The 21,267-nt window shown below is 50.7% G+C and overlaps 1 protein-coding gene across 6 annotated transcripts in view; it reads right to left on the bottom strand.

Annotated features, from left to right (window-relative positions):
- The window catches only part of CTIF (cap binding complex dependent translation initiation factor), a 308,311-nt gene extending 291,396 nt beyond the window's left edge, over positions 1–16,915 (bottom strand). The window contains exons 1-2 of one of the 6 annotated variants that reach the window (XM_073790703.1): positions 16,692–16,914; positions 9,680–9,804 (exon numbers count right to left, since the gene is read on the bottom strand). The gene's annotated coding sequence lies outside the window, so the exon portion shown is untranslated. Of the gene's footprint in view, positions 1–9,679; positions 9,805–10,016; positions 10,168–15,572; positions 15,686–16,691 lie in introns of those variants that run through there. The other 5 variants (XM_073790706.1, XM_033837729.2, XM_033837730.2 and 2 more) reach the window with 5 other exon arrangements.
- Between the last annotated feature and the right edge of the window lie 4,352 nt (positions 16,916–21,267).

Below are 21,267 nucleotides of genomic sequence, written 5' to 3'. Positions count from 1 at the left end.
CCTGAAATTGGTAATCTAACAAGTAAAATGCTTCTCTGAGTTCTGTGAGCTGCTCGAACAAATTAATAGGACCCAAGGAGCAGGGTCATTGAAAGCCAGTCAGAAGCATAGCATCTGAAGTTTGGGGGGTGCGTGGGGGGGGTCTAGACATAGGACTGAGGCCTTAACCTGTGGGATCTGATGCTAGGTAGGTAGTGTTAGAAGAATTGAGTTGAATTGTAGGACACCCAGCTGGTGTCAGAGAATTGCTTGGTGGTGTAGAAAACCCCCATACACATTGTACTGGGAGCAGGACTGTGAGGGGCTAAGATATTTGGGGGGAAAGGAGAAAGAGAAAGTAGGTCTCAGGAGGATCTGAAGAAAGGACAAATATTTTTATTAAAAAAGAGAATTTTGAAATTGCATGAGCACATCAACAAATTTGAGAATGAGACCTCAGAGTCCCGATGTAGATGTAAGATGACAGGTGGGAGAAATCCTGATTTCAAATATTCAAATGCATATCCTGATTTTGGGTTCAGAAAATAGGGTCACCATTGCTCACAGTATGGAAGAGAATATGCTGGTCTAAAGATGTTGAGTCCGGTGTTACAAGTGACTGCCTCAGCTTCAACATAACTCTTCTAGATAATCGGAATTTACTCAAATGCAGATAGTAAAACTTTGTCGGGTTCATAGGATGGGCTAGCTCTAAAATGCACCCCTTAGTTAACCTTAGACAAGAGTATTTATCACCGGTTGGAGAAAGGATGTCAGACAGAACATTCTTTATTGCAGCACATTTGATGCTAAGATGATCTTTCTGACAATGAAATATATTAACCTTCATTGTGCTGAAGTTATTCAGGTGCCAATTAAGAAGTTTCTGGTCAGCAAAATCCTGGATAATATAAGTTACTATTTAAAAGTCTAAATTTGCTTTTGGAAGAAACCGGACACTATATAAAAGGATTCTTTGCTTTACAACAATATTTACTTAGGTTGTCTTTAGGTAATGGCCACCTTTCATGAATCCAAATTACAATCACATGTATAGAAGTTTTGTTTCTAAGTTTCAATACTTAGAAACCCGCATTTGTTACATGAAAAGACGTAGCCTTGGGCTGAAGTCGGTCATGTATTATTCAGAACTCACCCAGTGCCGAGTGACAGAAGCCCAACCCAAACTTGATTTTGGCAGCATTTCCCAAAATTCACCACCTTGGAGTTTTCTGTCATGGCTGGGTACCAGGTGTAATGCTATTATTGACTTTGTCTTGACTTTTTATTAAACTAAGCTTCCTGCTAAGCAATAATGAAATCACAAGTTCCATGTACTAGTTATGTTTTCTTTCTTTAATGCACATTTAAATGAAGACGCGGCTTTAACTTGTTAACTTGTTCCTAGATATTCGACTGAAAATCAGCCTATACTCCCCATCAGTGGTCTGAACACAGTACTTAAAGGCAGAGGAAGGAGGTTTACGGAATGGAGAACCAGCCCTTAAGTTGTTTTCTCACTGATGAGTGTGGTATGTGACCTTGGCCAAGTCACCTAGTTCTTCTTGCTTCAATGCCCCCATTAGAAGAAGCGCATTAGCCCTGCCCTCTCCCACTCCTCATAAGAGCACCGGTGGCGGGGAGGTGGGAGGGTGGTAATAACCCCTGGTTTTGCTGACAACCGCCCATCCATAGCGGTCAGGGCACTCAAGGTGTCCTCAGCCACTGGGATCTGAAGGCCTCTTCCCGGCCATCTGAATGCTGGAGCCAGAGAGCTTCGGCTTCCCAGATCTATGGAGGTCATGAGCAGGCAGCTGAGTAACTGGGAACTTTGAAAGACACTCACCTGCTTTTCTGGTTTTAAAATCTATTACAGGTACCTTAAGTAAACTTAGCTCTAATGAGGTAACTAAAATCATTAACACCCTGTGGGGATAAACCAGGGGCTGGGCTGCCAGAGGATTAAAAACCAGGGCCCTGAGATTGTCCACAAGCAGCCTGGCCAACCTCATCCTTGCTCTTACTGCGCTGTTTTCAGGCTGCAGAATCCGAGAACCAGGCCACCACCCTCTCCTCACCCTCACCATCACCTGCCGTCTACCTGGGTCTCATGGGAAATGGAAACAAGGCTAAAGACGCAGAGGTCTTTGGCTCAACATGGGATCTTTTAAGGTGTGCTGCCCCCGAGGTTGGTTTCTCTCTGGCATGAACGAGACTGCAGTCAAACTAGAGGGAGAAAGCACATCGTATCACTTACCATCAACCCTTTCCCCACACCCTCTGGCTGATATAACTCAAAGCCCACATCCTTAAAAGACCTAGAAGGGTGTCTGGCACAGGGTGGGGATAATTTCTACCTTACTGGAAAAAATTAATTTTATAGGGAAGGAGCAAACTGTCAAACCATAGGTCCGAATGGCCAGACCAGGCAGATCTAGAACTGCTACGTCAGGTGCGGGCAAATGCCGAAGACGACAGCACAGGGATTCCTCCTCCCCTACACCAGTCCATGCTGAGGATGTACTCCCTGCCTCAGAGGCCTGGCACTAGGAACCTCAGAAGGAGACAATCAGGGACGTTAGATAGTATCTCATCCAGTCCCTGAGGTCGCCGAGGAGAAAACATCCAGATGCAAAGTGACTTGCCCAAGTCATTTATGGCAGACGTAAGACCAGTGACTTTCCCAGAATGCCACAAGAGGACCTCAGCATAACCTGTCAGTCCCCGTGTGTGATGGTTAAGGTACAACACTCAAAATAGCAAAACAGTCTATGCCGCTTCTTAGCTGTGTGACCTAGGGTAAATTACTTAACCTCTCTGTGCCCTCATTGTCTCATCTATAAAATAGAAGGCTAATTAAGATAACACATGGAAAGTGCTCATGAAGCACTTTAACACAGTAATACGTAACAAATGTTAGGTTTTTAAAGTTATTATTGGATTGCCCCAGGGTTTCAGCAGAAATACCACCTGTTCAATCCCTGAGTTGACAGACATCCACCCCCACCCCACCCCCAAACACAGCAGTTCACAGTGCAGAGTCCAGGTTCTGCAGTCACATAGGCCTGGATTTGGAGCCTGGCTTTTATAACAAAATAGCACAAACTGGGTGGCCTAGACAAGAGAAATTTATTTTCTCATAGTTCTGGACACTAGAAGTCTGAGATTAAGGTGTCAGCAGGGTTGGTTTCTTCTGAGCCCTCTCTCCTTGGCCTCATAGATGGCCACCTTCTCCCTGTGTCCTCACATGGTTGTCTCAGGTGTCCTAGTCTTAATGTCCTCTTCTTTTAAGGATACCAGTCATATTGCATTAGGGCCACCCAAAGGACCTCATTTTACCTTAGTTACCTCTTTAAGGGCCCCATCTCCAAATACAGTCACATTCCAAGGTCCTGGGGCTTAGGACTACAACATACTTTTAGGGGGGACACAATTCAACCCATAACAGCATGGTGGATTACCTTTCTTCCTCTTTAGGAAAGGAATATGTAGAGACTCACAAATCCTTATCCAGGGCACTGTGCTGTGCCACACTGAACTGGTTTGGAATCTGGAGAGATGCCCAAAGTGAACAAGTACCTCCCCTCATTCTACAAATACTCATTTTGCTTTAAAAAAGATCTGTGTTCCTGGAGCAGGGACCCTGTGGCAAGCACTGCCCTAGCCCTATGGGAAATCCACAAGTGACTCAGACCAGGATATGATCTTCAAGGTGCTTATGATCTCAGGGAGCAGATCAGGCAAGAGCCCAAGGAAGGATGGGAGTGACGCCAAGGGCTAAGTGTGCTAAAGATGTACAGACCGAAGGCTGGGATGGAAGAGGAGGACAAAACTGACCATACAAGCAGAGTATAGAAGAGCCCAGAGGGCACTTATTCGCTCCAGGGGACTGCGTGGTCTTCCCTTGGCCTGAGCTCTTTGTTTGTATCAACAGAAGGGGATGACGGTTTGGGGAGGGGAAGATGGTGTCCCCCATAATCTTCCCGTGGCCTACATTCCCCACAGCCAGAGTTCTCAATTAGCAGGGGCAGGAGAACTGACTCTGCAGGATCCAAGGTGTCCAAGCCACACTAAGAAGCAATTTCCTCCCTCAAACCCCACAGCTGCCAGCACAAGTGACTGTTGTCTGTCATGGACCAGCCAGAACCTCGGCCCCTTAGGTATCTCCAGTCCTGCTGTCAGGGCCACCACCAACATAAGTTCCCTCCCTCTCCCTCCCTCTGGACAACTCTGTCTGCTTGGCTTCTCCACCTGGCCCCGGGGACCAGAATGCAGAGGGGCCACTGGGGGAAGAGGACATAGAACCTACCTGAGACCACACAAAAGACCTCCACGAGACACCTAGGGTCCTACACTCCCATATTACCTATAGGTTAAGAAATAATAATTACTAGAAAAGGCAGGATTATAGTGAAAGAAAGAAGAGTAGTTGCCAGAGCCCAGGGGGTAGGTTTGTTTTCCTTATACCTCAATTATATTATAAGAAATTGTTTTATAAAAAAATATATCTCAATAAAGCTGATATATCCCCAAATGAATAAGTAAAATCACAATGAAACTCGGTGAGGTAAACAATCATTGCTTACCTACCCATGACCCCCCTCTCCACCTCCTCGCAGGCACTTCTCCCTCTTGCTACAGATGAGGCAGAAAACTCCAAAACTTGCTTTATCAGCCTCCATGGTGAGGTATCGACCCATTTCTCTTCAATGGAACTTGATAGTAAATTCTAGCAGGGGGATTCTGGGCAAGGTTTTCATGCCTGATACATTAAGACACAAGGATGGTGCAGCCTCTGTGGAAAATGGTATGGAGGTTTCACAAAAAAACCTAAAAATAGAACCACCATGTGACCCGGCAGTTCCACTCCTGGCTATATATCTGAAAAAAACAAAAACACTAATTTGAAAAGATACATGCACCCCAATGTTCATAGCGATATTATTTACAATTGCCAGGATGTGGAAGCAACCTAAGTGTCCATCAACAGATAAATGGATAAAGAAGATGTGGCATACACACATACACACACACACACACACACACACACACACACATATACACACTGGAATACTACTCAGCCATAAAAAAGAATGAAATTTTGCCACTTGCAGCAACATGGATGGACTTGGAAAGACAAATACTGTATGATATCACTTATATTGGAATCTAAAAAATACAGCAAACCAGTGAATATAACAAAAAAGAAGCAGACTCACAGATACAGAGAACAACTAGTGGTTACTGTGGGGAGAGGGAAGTGGGGAAGGGCACTATAGGGACAGGGGATTAAAAGGTACAAACTATTATGTATAAAACAAATTAAAGGATATATTGTACAACATGGGGAATATAGCCAATATTTTTAATAACTATAAATGGAATATAACCTTTAAAAATTGTAAATCACTATATTGTATACCTGTAACTTATATAATATTATATATCAACTATACTTCAAGTAGAAAAAAAATTTTTTTTAAGACACAAGGTGAAACTCACCTTCCTGCCTGCCTTCCAATACAGTTACGTGAGAATGTGATGTGTGGAGCAGTGGGAGCCATGCTGTGACCATGAGGGGTCAAGCCTGAGCCAGAGGCCAATGTGCTGTAAATGGTTGCCTGGAAGGTTAGAATGAGTCCTTAAAATTATCACTGACCCACTGAATTAATCAACTTTAGAACCCCTACATTCAGACTTCTGGCTAGATAAGTCTATAAACATCTTGTTTTTTAAGCCACTGTTAGTCTAGTGCTTTTACCTGCAGCCAATAACATCCTACAAACCAGGTGGTTTTCATCTCCCCAAACTTCCATCTCCAACCCCAACACTGAGATCATAGTGAGATATATAAGATAGAATCTTGTGGCTGTAAACTGAGACCCATCAGAGTTCTCAGTCCACAGTCCCCACAGATAAAGCTTTCCTCTCTAGCCCCAGAAAAACAGGAAACAGATGCCAGTTTCTCTTGCAGCCAAGCCCCTCCCCTCCATTAGGTCTACGTGTGTCCTGTAGCACAAAGGACTGATGACACATGCACTCGCCCTCCCTGGCTCATGTGGCCATAAGCCCCCATTTGCCCAGGACAGTCCCAGTTTATATCTGTGTCCTGGCATGATTACTAACGGCACTCCCTGTCACTCTCAAAAGTGCCTCCATTTGGACAAAAAATTATAGTCATCCTACTTCTGGCTGCCTCAGCACACTTTTTTTTGCTCTTTACCCAGTACTTCTCACACCACACAAACGTGGCCATTCTGTCTTCCCCACCAAGATGAAGACAGGAAGTAGGGACCCTGCCAGGTTCGTCTGAATTCCTCCGACCCACTTCAGGCATCTGACGCATGTCTGCTAAACCAAACCAAATGTTAACGGAGGTAACAGGCTTAGGGTAAAAGGTTTGAGGCAGGGCTTCCCTGGTGGCGCAGTGGTTGAGAGTCCCCCTGCTGATGTAGGGGACAGGGGTTCGTGCCCCGGTCCGGGAAGATCCCACATGCCGCGGAGCGGCTGGGCCCGTGAGCCATGGCCGCTAAGCCTGCGCGTCCGGAGCCTGTGCTCCACAACGGGAGAGGACACGGCAATGAGAGGCCCGCGTACCGCAAAAAAGAAAAAGGTTTGAGGCAAACCAGTAGAATGTGAGCATAAAGAACAATTTTTGGAGGGAGAAGAGGAGAAACTGGGTACTTTCCCAGAATCCCTGCCCTTCACCACCAGGCCCTGTCAGGAGCGCACATCCGGGTATCCAGCTGGCTGATGCAACCTCGCGACAAAGGCAACTCATGCTCCTCATAACACAACACGGCACCTGTCAAATATATGAACGTCACAGATGCCAGCCAACCTGTGAATGCAAAGGATTCCTCAAAGAGCCCGGGGCCCTGCAGACAGACACCAGTGGGACTCCTGGACCACACATGTAGTGGCCATCCAAAGCCACAACAGGTCTGAGGTTTCAAGTTTCCAGGGGAGATTCTTCCCCACCCCAAATCCAGGCCAAGACAGACAAGCTCCCCCCTTGCATGCTGGGAAAAACACTGTCATTGTCAACACCATCCTGTTTGGTGACACAAGATGCGGATTGTCCAGCAGGCCACCTTCTTGATCTCATGGTTCAAACTTGTAAGCATCTCAGCAAATGACCCATGAATACGGCAAAGGCCTGTGGGTTCTCAGCTCGTGGTGAGATCATGACATTGCCTACCCCAGAGGAAGGCCCTATAAGGGAATAGCACAGGAATGCCTGCCCCACCCACTCCCGGATGGAACCACACACATTCTTTCTGAATAACTTTAGGGCTCAATTGTCACAACTACAGTAAGGCATTTCCCCGGCTCTGCTGCCCTTTCTCTCTCCCTCACAGAATTTACTTTTTTTTTTTTGAAACCCCACATTTGTTTATTTATTTTTGGCTGTGTTGCGTCTTCGTTTCTGTGCGAGGGCTCTCTCTAGTTGCGGCGAGCGGGGGCCGCTCTTCATCGCGGTGCGTGGGCCTCTCACTATCGCAGCCTCTCTTGCTGCGGAGCACAGGCTCCAGACACGCAGGCTCAGTAGTTGTGGCTCACGGGCCTAGTTGCTCCACGGCATGTGGGATCTTCCCAGACCAGGGCTCGAACCCGTGTCCCCTGCATTAGCAGGCAGATTCTCAACCACTGCGCCACCAGGGAAGCCCCAGAAGTTACTTTTATTTAGTAACACATACCGACAACACCTAGCACTGTACCCAGTACCTAACAGACACTCAATAAACGTCAGCTCCCTCCATCAGATTCCTGAGTCACTCACTTACAAACTGAAATGTATTCTGGGTGCTGGAGGAAGGAACTTGCTTCTCTAGTCTGGAATCTGAAAAGCACTGAGCCAAAGCTTCTCAGAACTTCTGCATCACAGCCAGCTCAGCAAACCTTACATCTCATCTTCAAAATCTCCCTTTTTGCTAAGGAAGTTAGGATGGAAGTTGGCTGGATTCTCACAGAATCTTAGCTCGACAAATTAAGGCCCTTCCAGCAAAAGCGAGCAAGATGGTGAAAGGCCTCCAACGCATCTCTCACCATAGCCCATGGCCGAAGGGGCGATGGGTGGAAATAGCCGGGCAGTGCCTGAGGCTCACAGGAGGCCTTCCAGCTGCAAAAGCCTTCTAATGAGGGAAGGCACTGCCTCGTGAAGCCACGTACTCCCGGCCACGGGAAGCCTCTGAGCGAGTGCTGGTGGAGACAGGATTCCCACACCTGGTAGGAGATCCACTTGGTGACCTCTAAGGTGTCTCCCAAGTTTGAAATTCGAGGTACTCAAGCCTCTGGGCTTAGGGCAGATGATGTGGCACACAGTCTGGAGGGACCCGGAGCTGCTGGAATCTGCACAGCCACCCTGAGGAGGAACCTGGACAGACGCCTTGTCTGTAAAGACCTGGCCTGAGTCAACAGCGGGGGGAGAAGGTCTGACCTTCCCGGACAGGCCCGTCTGCAGGCTTCTGCTGAGAGATGAAGCCCTCGGGCAGATGCAGCCCTTCTCCACAGCCATGCACACGCCCTCAGCAGTGTATAAGTGTCATGAAGGCCCTTTTCAAAGGTTCCTGCCAAGGTCTCTTTCTCCTTCTCCTCACTCAGCCCCCCCCCATCCCCCGGGTCCTGCAGCATCTCTCCAAGGTGGAGACCCAAGTCAGTGAAGGGTGAAGAACCCCAGAATCTTCCAGCACTCATGAGATCCTGGAGCCCACAGGCAGGAAGACCCCGGCCCCCAAAGGCTTTAATGTGCTAATTCCCTGGGGACTCCTGGACCACACGTGTAGTGGTCATCCAAGGCCACAACAGGCCTGAGGTTTCAAGTTTCCAGGGAAGATTCTTCCCCACCCCAGATCCAGGCCAAGACGGACAAGCTCCCCCTCTCCCGCTTCCATGCCACTGGGTGGACGTCTATTCCATCCTCTCTCCAAGCCTGCACACCTTTGCAGGGGCCCGTTTCAGGCAGGGCCCTCCATGCCAACTCCCAGTCTCACCTTGGACCCTGGAGGAGGCAATGCCAAGGGCTCAGCTGCCTTTGGGTCTGAGACCCCTCAACACGCCCACAGCCAAACCCACCCCCAGGCCTGGCCTAGCGTCAGTGCAAGCTTACACTTTGGAGTTCCCTGGGGATTTCTCTTACACTCGAGGAGCTCAGCTCTTCTTTGAAAGGATGCTAGTTATATTTCATACAGCATTTCTAGGTGCTTGGTAGTTGGAAGGCTTTCGAGATTTTTACTCCGCTATGATACTAAAAATATTCCAAATCAGTGTTGGAATCCCCTCTTTGGACTTGTTCACGGGAACCTTCTCTGGCTGACCTCACCCCACACCCCAAACAACAAACTCTGGCCACATCCCTGCAGATCCAAATACGCAGGATGAACACCTACTGTGTAGGTCCGAACATTCAAAAATGAAAAGACTGGCACTCTGCCCAAAACACAGCAGCCCTGTAAAAATGCGGCATGGCAGGAAGAGAAGTACCAGCAGGCCTCTTGCATTTAATCTGCAGCCCACTCTTTGTCCAGGTTATTCCAGACTTTTAGTGGTTTCATATTTCCACATCTTGTCTCCCAACTAGACTGCCTTCTCCTGGGCAGAGGTCCAGGTCTCCCCTGCCCTTTACTTACGCCCTGAGGGCCTGGGAAGGGCTCTGCTAACCAGGGATGTTAAAAATGACAAGGCCTCTCCCCTAACTCACTTGAAGGCTTCCAGCTGAAGCGCGCTCCTGGCTGTTGCTGGATCCTGCCAGCCGGGCCTCCAGCATGACACAGCATCCCCGCCTGGCTTCCCTGACGACAGCGGCCCGGCGTGACAAAGGATTCTCTGACAATGGGAGGAAGAGGTCTTCTTATTGTCTACAGCAGTCCCCACGGCAGTCACGTTCAGCAGCAGACCATTCCCCACTCCCAGAACTGTAGCTCCTGCCCACATCTCCTCCTCAGGCTTCTCCCATGAGCACTGTATTGTCTGCAAGACAGCTCCACTGGATTACCCTACCAGCCATTCAAACTCACCATGGCTAACATTAAACTCACCACAATCCTTCTCACCCCCACCAGAGCAGACCTGCTCCAGCCACCAGAAGGGCACTGCCCGGTAAAGGCCGCCATCCACTGAGTCCACAAGGCCAGAAGCCTGGGAGTCACTGGGACTCCTCCCTTATCCCCCAAAGCTAAGCAATCGCAGCCGACTTTACTCCCCAAACGTTTTTAATACGTGGCCTTCCCTCCTCCCCATATGTCTCGTCCCCTGGGACCTGAACGCTGCATGGAGCTGCCTGTTGCCTCATCAGCCCAGAGGCTGCCTCTGGCTCCCAGTCATGCTCCCTTCTGGCCCAGGGCCGAGTGCCTCGACTCTGCTTAACGCCCTGTCCTCCATGCTGAAACGTGACATCCTCAGCCAGGCTCACAAGCTCCTCAGAGCGGGGCTCTGTATGCCTCTCGGCCTTGTGCTTGACTGCCCTGGGGCAGCCCCTTCCTCCACCAGGCAGCCTCGGGCCTCCACGCCATTCTGCCCACATCCCTTCCCCCTGAAGGTCCTTCTCCGGTCTCTTCTCCTGGCTAATTCCTTTTCATACATTCAGATTCAGCTCCTGCATCATCTCCCTTAGGAAGGCCTCTCTGATCTCTGAGGCTACAGCAGGTGGCCCTTGTCTGGAAGGCAACTTTCTCCAGCACTGCGCTCACCACACATGCTGAATTTAACTGTTTAAGTGCCTGCCTCTCCCGCGAGACAGTGGGTTCTTTGAAGGCAGGAGGGCTGTGCCTGTTCACGGTTGCAGCCCCAGGGTGTAGCACAGAGCTGGTCAGAGAAAGAGCCCAGTCACTACGAGAAGCCCCGTCTGACTGCAGGATCCACCCAACCTCCTTGGTTAGCTCCACCCCGGACCAAGCACACACAATTTCCCCTTCACCCTTTTTGGGCCATGGTCCCAACTGAAAACCTCTGCCAGGTCTGCCACAGCCCCAGACCTACCCTCAAATTCACCTCTTTCATGAAATCATCCCAAACTGGCCCCAGTCCACATATCACTGTTATGATAACTGCCTCCCATACTTTATCCATCCCGCCCACGGGTAAGTTAGCACTTAGGTCTGGCGCCATGGTTGGACATAAGCCAGCAGAGGATATCATGGAGAAGGAGCTCCAAAAAGAAAAGAAAAGAGAAGAAAGAAGCAGCCCCAGAAAGTTCAAGGTCCTCCACTCACACAAGTGCAATGATGATGTGCCGTGGTGGACCACATCAACTAAGGACACCAGATTTGATCCCTGCTCTACTACTTACTTGTGACTGCGGCATGGCAGTAACCATGGAGGCTCAGTTTCCCCATCTGCAAAATGGGAATAACAACAACAGCCTCACAGGGTATTATAAAAAGCAGATGAAATAATCTGTGTGAAATAGTTCATAAACTGCAAAGCCAACTCAGGTGTAGGGTATTATGCTAGTCTCCAGTGCCAGCCGACCCCCTATCCAACTCCACTACCCCCACCCCCAGTAGTTCTTCTCCTTACTTGAGTCAGGTAAGAATCAAATGAAATATGTGGCTCCTCCTCCTAGAAAAATGCAGGTACGTAACAGCTTTGCAAACCCTTTCAGGAGGTTCCTGAGGACCCTGCCATGGAAAGGGAAAGCCACAGACCAAACTTAAGAGCATTGGAAGACCCCAAGCATAGACCTCTCTCCCAAATGTATGCTCTCACCCAGATTCCTGGCGGCCAAAGATGAAAGATAGGGCAAGGAAGGCCAGGTTTGAAGGAAAGCAATCTCAAGGCTAAAAGACGAATTCCGGGGCCTTTCCTGGAACCAAAGGGGAAAAAAAAAAAGATGCAGAGTTTTCACTCTTTGGGAAGTAAGAACCCCACTTTTTTTCAGGAAGCATCACAGTACAGAGAAAGAAGATTAAATAGGGCATCAAATTTTAGAAGTTCATGTTCCACTCTGCCAAGGGCTCCCTGTGACTTTGGGCAAGTCATTTCACCTCTCTGGGCCTTGGGGTCTTCAGCTCATCAACAAGGCCCTTCCCAGCTCTGGGTGCCTAGATCTGAGGATGTGTCTGTTCTCACTCTGTTCTGAACCACAGCTCTGGCCTGGGATTAATTCAGAAACAACAGACAGCTGTCGATAGTCAGCTTGGGGGTAATTCTGAGAGAAGACCACCATCACAGCAGTGTCCTAAGTTAAACTGCACGCAAGGGGAGGCAGGAGGGCACAAGAGCAAAGCCTGAATGTTAGCAGCTGAGCTCAGGTGACCAGCGAGTCAGCAGTGAGGCCCAGAGGTAGAGGATCCCCCTCAAAGAGAACACCGAAAGGGGCTGCCACTTTATTGGGTAAGCTATGCAGAAATGCCATCAGGTTTGGAGAATTGCCCAAAACTGCAACTTGCCCGTCTGTTTTGTACCTCCCGTTCTTTCTCTGGGCTCAGGATCCTCTCCCCATCTTAACCACCACCTCCTGCTTCCTCCTTCATCATGTGAACTGCAAACAACAGAACCTTAAAACAAGGGCAGTGAATGCAGGGGACACGGGTTCGAGCCCTGGTCCAGGAAGATCCCACGTGCTGCGGAGCAACTGAGCCCATGCGCCACAACTACTGAAGCCCATGCACCTAGAGCCCGTGCTCCACAACAAGAGAAGCCACTGCAACAAGAAGTCCGCGCACTGCAACAAAGAGTAGCCCCCACTCGCCACAACTAGAGAAAGCCCGCATGCAGCAACGAAGACCCAACACAGCCAAAAACAAATAAATAAATGAAATTTATTTAAAAAAAACAAAACAACGAAACAAGGGCAGTGGACCCCAAAACTGAGATGAAATTGGAAAACAGTGTCAAGGACCCGGGAAGTGAGTTGGAGAATGAATAGATTAAAAAGCAGACTCATATTAGAACATATCCATAGACCTGTGAGACAGAAACTACTAAACTCAGGCAAGGCCTAAGTGAGACCTTGACCAAAGCCACTGAAGACAGCCTATCACAGCCCATCACTGTCCAGCAGAGCTGGGCCAGGAGCACAGAGAACAACTTGTCAGTTCTTCATCGCTCAGCAGACTAAACTGTTGGTTGGCTTCAGGGTCATCTCTCATGAGCTGCCTAACCTCTACAGAAGGACAGACCTCTAGGGCTCACCTGGGAGGTTCCAAATAGTTTGAAGTTCAGAGCAACAAGGCTCTTCTTCCTCTGTTGCTTCCTTCTGCATTTGCTGTAGCACAGGGACTCGCATTATGAGTCCCTTGCAACCAACATATGTGAAATTGACTAAGTCCCAGGGCGAGTGCTTTAAAATATTTATGATTTGTTCCCTCCTGCAGGCTCTGAATCATCCGTTTTCTGCACTGCAAATTAGCTGTTTCTGCGATCCTATCTTTGTGTGCCCCAAACACAGCAGAGTATCTAGACTACAGAAGGTGCTCAACAAACATCTGCTGGACTTAAAATCTTACATTTATCTCCACAGCTAGAAGATGTTTTTGCCAGGCAGGGCCACTATGTTAAATTTTCTTTGTAAGCACTTCAAGATACACAAACATGTTGGTGTTCAATACATATTTGTGAATGAATAGCTGATTACCTGACCAAATCTAGTAACCCTCCAGGCTCTGTCTGAGAACCTTCATGTGCGAGAACTCTGAGAAATACATACAGTTATGGAGGAGCTCTTTGTTCGTTTCAAGGCTTCCCCATCCCTGGAGATGGAGGGGGCAGGTTCCCGGGGGGGTTCTCAGGAGTTATACTTTAAACCCATGGTTTTGGAACCAGTAAGTAAAGAATAAACCTTAGATTCAATAAAGACCCCACGAACACACCCATATGAACACAGGTATGTGTTGCAGAAACATGTATCCATATGTATTTATTACATGCAGGTATACATACTGCATGTATCAAAGCTGACCATCATTCACCAGCAGTAAATTGTCAGATGAGTGATAACAACAGCAATGCAGACTTCCGTTTTTTAATACTTATTCTCATTAGGACTGGTAGCAAACCAAGTGTTTTCTGACAAAGAATAAATAGCATAATTTACTCCCTTTCTTGGGTTCAGTATTTCCTGAGGTGCCAAGACCTACACTTTAAGGTGGTCACTATTTAATTAAAAGCCATAGTCTGAGAAGTGAAATCACAGAAACGCCTCAGGCAAGTCACGTCAGTTTTTGAGCCTCAATGTGCTAGTCTGTAAAATGGGGTTAATATCCCCCTACCTCATGGGACCCTCTTAATAAATGCAACGATGCGGTGGGGGACTGCCCAGTAAAGTCATACAAACATATTGCTATTCTAGCAATCTCTTAATCACTGATGACACCGTATCCCAGAATGCGTTACAAAATTACTGCTCCAAGCGCACATTATCCAGGACAGACACTTGACACAGCAGATGAGTTGATCTGTGTGTAAATCGAATCCTGTTTCAAATACTCTAAGGGAGTGTATCCTGTGAGGGACTGGACATCTTCTAACGTCTGCTCGGTGCGTTCTGTTCCACTATGATTGGGTTTTCTCGCACGCCAGGCAATTTTCTCGCGCGGTCCCAGCATGCTCATACCGGGATCCCTGAGGTTTACGGCCCAGACCCGGAGCTGGACAGGAGGAAACAGGCCGGACAGCCTGCGGCCCCTCCCCGCCCTCTGGGCGGCTCCTTCCTCTCTCCTCCAGCTCGGGCGGTCAGCGGCGCTCGTGCTGTGTCACTTTCGCCATCGGAAGCCTCCAGCCGCCGCGGAGCCCGCAGCTCCAGCGGCTTCCTCCCTTTGCGCGCGGGCCCCTAGCCTGGGAGATAATCTCCGGCCGCAGAGACCCAGCGCCGAGCGGACAGAGCCGGCAAGGGCATGCGGCCGGCTGGGCACCCGGCAGCGGCGCAGGAGGCAGCGCGGGGCTGGGCCCGGGGCCGGTCAGGCCGGACAGCCTTTGGCCCCCACTGTCTCCAGGTCGAAAAATTGGGAGGGGGTGCGCAGAGCGCGCTGATTCTCTCCAGGATTTGCGAAGGCGGCAGCAGGCGCGGGCACGAGCACCCACAGAGCGCCCCCGGCCAAGGGTCAACCGAGGGGCGTGGGGGGGCAACGCGCGAGCGCCCGCGGCTCCTCCAGGCCCAGCCAGACCAGCCCCCGGCGCCACCGAGTAGGTGGACAGTCTGCCGGATCAGGCGGGCGTCGGGACGCGAAGGGAGGGTTACGCAACCCCAGGGTCTCCCCGGGCCCCCAGCCGCACGACTCCCCTCTCCAAGTAACCCAGGCGCGAGCGCGGACACACACACCACTACGAGCCCTGGCGGGACCGATACCCCGAGCGATCTGGGCCCAAGCGCGTCCCCACGACGCCGCGGTCTGCGGTCCCCGCCCCCCCACACACGCCAGAGCGGTGTGTACACACACAAACAGCTGGGCGCGGGAGGCGACGCCTCACCCCCCGGGTGGGAATGCACACCGCGCCGCCAGCCACCCCTCCCCTTTACACGCCGCAACCCCCTCTCTGCTCACACCTGCCCCCAAACCCCAACCCTAAAAACTCCACGAAACCAAACAGCCAACGCCGCCCACAGGAGGGCCTCAGACTCCCGACTGTCATTTAACGTCAATGGAGAGACGTACCCAACTCAGATGCGCGGTCCCCGGGACGCCTCCCTCAGATGCACCCAGGCTCCAGCATCCGGCCCTCAGGTGCAGCACAGCTCCGCCGCAGACAAGCCACCGCTCCCCCTGCCCGCCGCCCACCCCCACACCCCCACCACGGCAGGCGTCCGGGACAGTCACCTGCTCGCTGAAGGACCCGAGCCGGAACCCGGGTCACCAGCCACCGCGAGCTGGCTTTTCAGAGCCTGTCAACTTAACCCCGGCTCCGCCGGACAGATCTGTTCCCCAGGCCCAATTACACCGCGGCGACAGGAATGAATAATAATAATATATATTTTTAAAGCCAACAGAATCACCGCCGTGGGGCATATCCAAAGCCGCGACCTCAGTGGATCTACTGATTCGGGTTCCTCCTCTGCTCCCGTCCCCCGCGCCCCCCGCGGCCCGCAGGCTCACCGTGGACGGAGGGAGGGTGCAGCCTGTCTAGACGACAGACATCCCCGCGCCCGCGGGGACGGGCGCGCACACACACACGCGGCCGCCACAGACACAATCAGTCACCAGAGGAGGGAGGGGCGGCGTGGAGATACTCTCTCGGGGTCCCTCCGGGAGCCGCCACCCTACCTCAGTGGAGCACGGCCAGAACAGCTGCAAGTTTGGCCGGTACTAAACCAACTGCTTGATGCAGCAAATGCGGGCTTCAAAACAAAAGAGAGGAATCAAGCTCGCTCTCTTCCTCCCCCCGGGTCGGAATCTGGCACATGACAGCGGCTACACCAAGCGGCTCCAACGCGAGCCGGGCTCCAGCCGTGCGCCCCCCAAGAACCCCCCCCCCTCCTCACTGGAGCTCCAGAGATACGGCTCCCCTACTGGCGGAGAACCCGGCAGGGAAGGGGCAAACCTCGGGAGGGGGAGAGATCGTGGAGTGCGGTCCTCGACAGAGGCGGGGAAGGTGGATGCGCGCCGACTCCTGGCTGCCCCGGGCGCAGGGAGGGGGGAAGGGGGCTAATTGTTTGGGTCGGTTTTCCCGGATTTATCTATAAGCACGCGCACGTCACGCAGCCCTCCTCGCGGGTCCCCGAATCGATAGGCAATCAGAGATGACTAAAAGAGGGGGGCGGACGGGGGGATGCTCACCTCGGGGTTCCTCTGGTCGCCGCTCCGAGCCCTAGTCGGGGGGTGGGGGAAGGGGGCAGGAAAGGAGAAGGGAGGGAGGAGGCTCGGGAGAGCCGACTCCAGCCTCGAGTTCCGCGCGTCCCGGCTGCGGAGGGGCTCCGGCGCCCCAGCGCACAAACCCAGGCGACAGGGGAGGGAGGGAGGGGAGGGAAAGAGGGAGGGAGGGGCGGGTGGGGGAGAGGGAGTAGAGGAACGAAAAAAAAAAAAAAAGATCCCCGCTCTGACACAGGGAAAGAGAATGTAGGAGAGTGACGTCCAGGCCCCGCCCTCCCCTCCGGCCACGTGCAACGACTTGAAAGGAAAGAGGGCGGCGGGAGGCCTGATGGGTAATGTAGTTCGCCTTTCTTTACCGGGATGGCGCGCCCTGGAGAACGGGGCGCCGCCGGGACGCCGGGGATGTGCCTGAGCAGCAGAGACAGCCTGTCTGGCCACGCCGAAACCCAACGCCCAACGCCCAACGCCCGTTCCCCTCCCCGCCACGTGCTGGCGCAGCCCTGGGTGGGGACCTCCGCGTGGGGAGAATTGGGGGCTTAGGCGAGATCCAGGCTTGGAGGGAAACATTTGATTTTAGGGACAGGACGGCTTTAAGGATGAGGACTTCCTTGCTTTAAGTGCTAAGTCCGTCCTAATGGCAGATAAAAGGGAGCTTTGTGTACGCACTGGGCGGCCCAAGTCCAGTTATTAACGCTGTATTAAATGCTAACGTCTGTTATTGAGATGCATATGTTATAATTAACATTTGAACATCTCTGTGGCAGGGGCGGGATGTTGTAATTAGATATGCACTTTGCAACCAATTAATTTTCCATTGGCCATGCTAAGGGCTAAGGCTGGGGACTTGGTGACGGGGAGAATTCAATGCAATGTATAATTCAGTAATCACTTAACCAAATCACCAGCGTTTTCCAAGTGCCTACTAGGTGCTAGGCACTGAGCTTAGCACAGAGAAGCCTTCTGGAGAAATATACGATGCTGTACACCCTCCAAGCAAGGGGGTTATAAACTCATGGAAGGAACTGTGTGACTCGGTATAACTGCGAAGAAAATCATTTATTAATTCATATAACATTTGGTGAGCATTTTCCACAGATGGGACATGTCTGGGAATGCCAAGACAGGTGAGACCCTCAAGGAGGTCAAAGTCTAGTGTAAGGACCACAGTCAGTGAAAGTATAGGGGATAAGTCCACACTTAACATAGACATAGGCACAAAGTGCTAAGGAACCCTCAGGAGGAGCAGCCAACCAGGATGGAGGGTGGATGGGGGTAGGAGAGGATGAGGGAAGGCTTCTTGGAGGAGGTAGTACTTTAGGTAAGAATTATTAACATTTTTAACAAAGGCAAAGAGAGGGGTAGGCCTCTGACTAAGGCTACAGGGTACAAAGGCTGGAGATGAGAGATAAGAGAGCAAATTCTGAAAGTCCCAGCAATTTGACAGGGCAGAAGGGAGGACCCAAAATGCGGGTGGGTCAGGGATGAAGTGTGTGTCTAGAGGGCAGAAGGAGCCTGGGATGGCTTTTCAGCAGAGATGAGGCTTGCAGTGGGCCTTGAAAGAGGGAGGTGAGATTTCTTTCAGAGCGGAGAGCATGTCTTCCTGACTTGAAGCTCAGCGTGTGCCAAGCCGGGGTGGAAGGAAAGCCGAGCAGCACCCGCGGTCACATCCAGTAGAGCAGCTCTTTTGACTCTTGTACCAAAGGACATGGAGGCGTGTCATCCCCTCCCTTCTAGAGGGAGGCAGCAGGCCCATAGTTGTGCATTCATAAGAGGCAGAGTGGCTACCAGCAGCCAGTTGTCTGGGTGCCAGGCCCAGTCCCCCCGGGCAAAGGAACGTGTTTAAGCACACCTGACTCTTCCTACTGGTTTGTCCCTCTTCGCATTTACGCCTCGCTGGCTCAGCAGTTATTTTTGCGCTTTAACATCTGGATGATTTCCTGGATTTACGAAATATGGACTAATAGTCCCAGAGTCTATCCACTCAGCAGATTCCCATTTACCTACCTTTTGTTGTCAATGCTGTTTTGCACATGGTGTGATATGCACACTACTTGCAAAGGAACAAGAATGGAATTGTCTGGGTCTTGGTTTTGCCTTTGCTTTAAATCACACCCCCAGAGGTGAGAACAGGATCCGGCCCGGAGGTGAGGAAAGACTGAGCAACCTGCAGAGTGCAAAACATCTGTGGAGAGTAGGTGCCTCTGTTTGGGGGCTGTGCCTGCAGTGACAGTGCCAGTGGTGACAGCACAGACTCAAGGCTCAGCCTGAACCCTCAGCTTGAATCCCAGGCATGACACTTCCTGGATCTGCGACCTTGGGCTGTTTACTTACCCTCCAAATGAGTGACTTGGGCGGCTTATTCAACAACCTTTCTTGGCCTTGTGAGAACCAACGGTGAAAATGCATTTAAACTGGCTCCGCGTCACACAGCAACTCTTGGTGATGGTCATTCCTTTCCCTGTCCCAGGGTCTTTCTGGGCCAGAAGAGTGATCCCTGAATTTTTTTTTTTTTTCTGCAGGTAGGCCAGCAGAGCTGGTGCTGCAGGGAGGATTCCTAAGGGTGACTCATCTTCATGTGTGAAGTAGGTTAGGGTTGTCTTCAAGGAACCTTCACCCGATTTTAGTCCTCACCTCCTGCAGGCTCAGCGCTCCTAACCCTCCCCAGCTGACAAGTGGTTACGCTCTCCCCTTCCCCACCCTGCTGCCCCAGGACCCCCTTGTGTGTGCACCCAAAGCCCCTTCTCTGGACGGTGTCCCCAGGCTCCCTCATTCCTTCTTCCCACCTAGCAACACTTACCTCCTGCTTTCCACATCCCAGAGCCTGGCTCTCTGCTTTACCTTCAGCCTAATCACCCTTCATGAATGGATGATAAGATAATCTTTTCATTCTCTCCTCCAGCTATGACATGTTTGTCCTCTTATCTAGAGCTTTCTGAAATGGCCTTTGCTGATGGGGATTTCAGGCTGGAATGGGGGTATTTGAGAGGAAGACTCTGTGGGTCACTCAGACTGGAAACTGTGGCTTTCCCAGTGTGGGAGACCTGGGGCTTCATTGGTCCCTCACGTGGTGGCCTTCCTTCCCTGCAGTTGATCTTATGCCCCACTTGCAAGCTTGGGTCAGGGGAGCTGCTGGATGCAGAGTCAATAAACTGGCACTGGAATTGGTTAATTAGGCAGATTTGAGTTGTTAAATGTTGCCTTTACCTGACTTGTTACCACATAGCCTAGAAATGAAAAGCCAGACTGTTTCTCTCTGTCTTAAGCAGTTGCTTTTCCTAATCAATACTTTCCTAAGATACTAGCAAAAGGAGAGAATTCCCTGGCGGTCCAGTGGTTAGGGCTTGGTGCTTTCACTGCCATGGCCTGGGTTCGATCCCTGGTCAGGGAACTAAGATCCCGCAAGCTGCACAGTACAGCCAAAAAAAAAAGAAAGAAAAAGGAAAAAAAAGGACACTAGCAAAAGGAAATATTTCTCTTTTCTTCCCATATCGTCTTCTGACTCCTGCCCGTCTTTCCTCCATCAGTCAGTGCATTTATTGAAGGCCTGGTGGGAGCCCACCAGAGTGCAGGGGCAGAGAAATGGCCTGCTTCAGGAGCTGGCACCCATGAGATAACAGAAGAACTGATGGGGCGCTATTCTGCGTGAGGGGGATGTTAAATGAACAAAGCGTTCCTAGCAGGCTGGGATGGTCAGAGAAGACTTCCGGGAGGAAAGTGAGACTAGATCCACTTATAACTTCCATCGGGAGGAGGTCAGCAGTGACCTAAATCCCAGTTTTGTAGCATTGGCCTGGGAGGCGTCGCGCAAGTCATGTCTTTATGTGGAAGCTAGAGAGTGGGTTCATCGTGCATCAGTTTGGTGGCCAGTGACCCCAGAGAGGGAAGGAAGTTATCAGTCTAGTGTTTTCGCTCTGCTGCTGTGGTGTTGGCCTGGAGAGATAACGGTTTGATAGAATCAGGTTAAATTTCACCCCTGTCTCATCTCAGCTTCCACTACACAACCCCAAAGACCAACACCTGACAGGCAGATGAAAAGTGGTCTTCTAGGGTTGAAGTTGGTGGTGGAAGAAGGGACACCAATAGAGAATGATGAGCTTGAGAAAAGCAAAAGCTAAATAAGAAATAAACCAACAAATGTTTATTGGGTGCAGGCTACACCTAAGACGTCGCATGGCACCTTGGGGAGCTCAGTGTGTGAAACGAGGTTCCAGGCCCCACCTGCCCCTATCCTGCTGTGTCTCCTCTTTCTGGGCCTCAGTTTCCACACCTGTAAAATCGGAGGGTCTATGATCTCTCAGATTATTTCCAAACCTGAAGTTCTCCCTTTGAGAAGTTTATAGTCCAGCTGGCAAAAGAAACTGAAAGTTAAGTAGCCAAAAGCATGAATTTTAAGCTGTTTAATTCCAGCAGATCAGGAAGGGTTTGCAATATTCATTTAACAAAGCCCTGAAATCCATGAGGGAACAGAACGCAAGCAGACCTTGTCTCACAAGATTCAAGGACAGTAAGTGAAGCCCATGAATAGTCAAGCATTCCTCAATTT

The sequence above is a fragment of the Tursiops truncatus genome, chromosome 13 (genome assembly GCF_011762595.2).
Source record: "Tursiops truncatus isolate mTurTru1 chromosome 13, mTurTru1.mat.Y, whole genome shotgun sequence".
Taxonomy (NCBI): domain Eukaryota; kingdom Metazoa; phylum Chordata; class Mammalia; order Artiodactyla; family Delphinidae; genus Tursiops; species Tursiops truncatus.
This window is presented reverse-complemented; position numbering and strand designations above follow the sequence as displayed.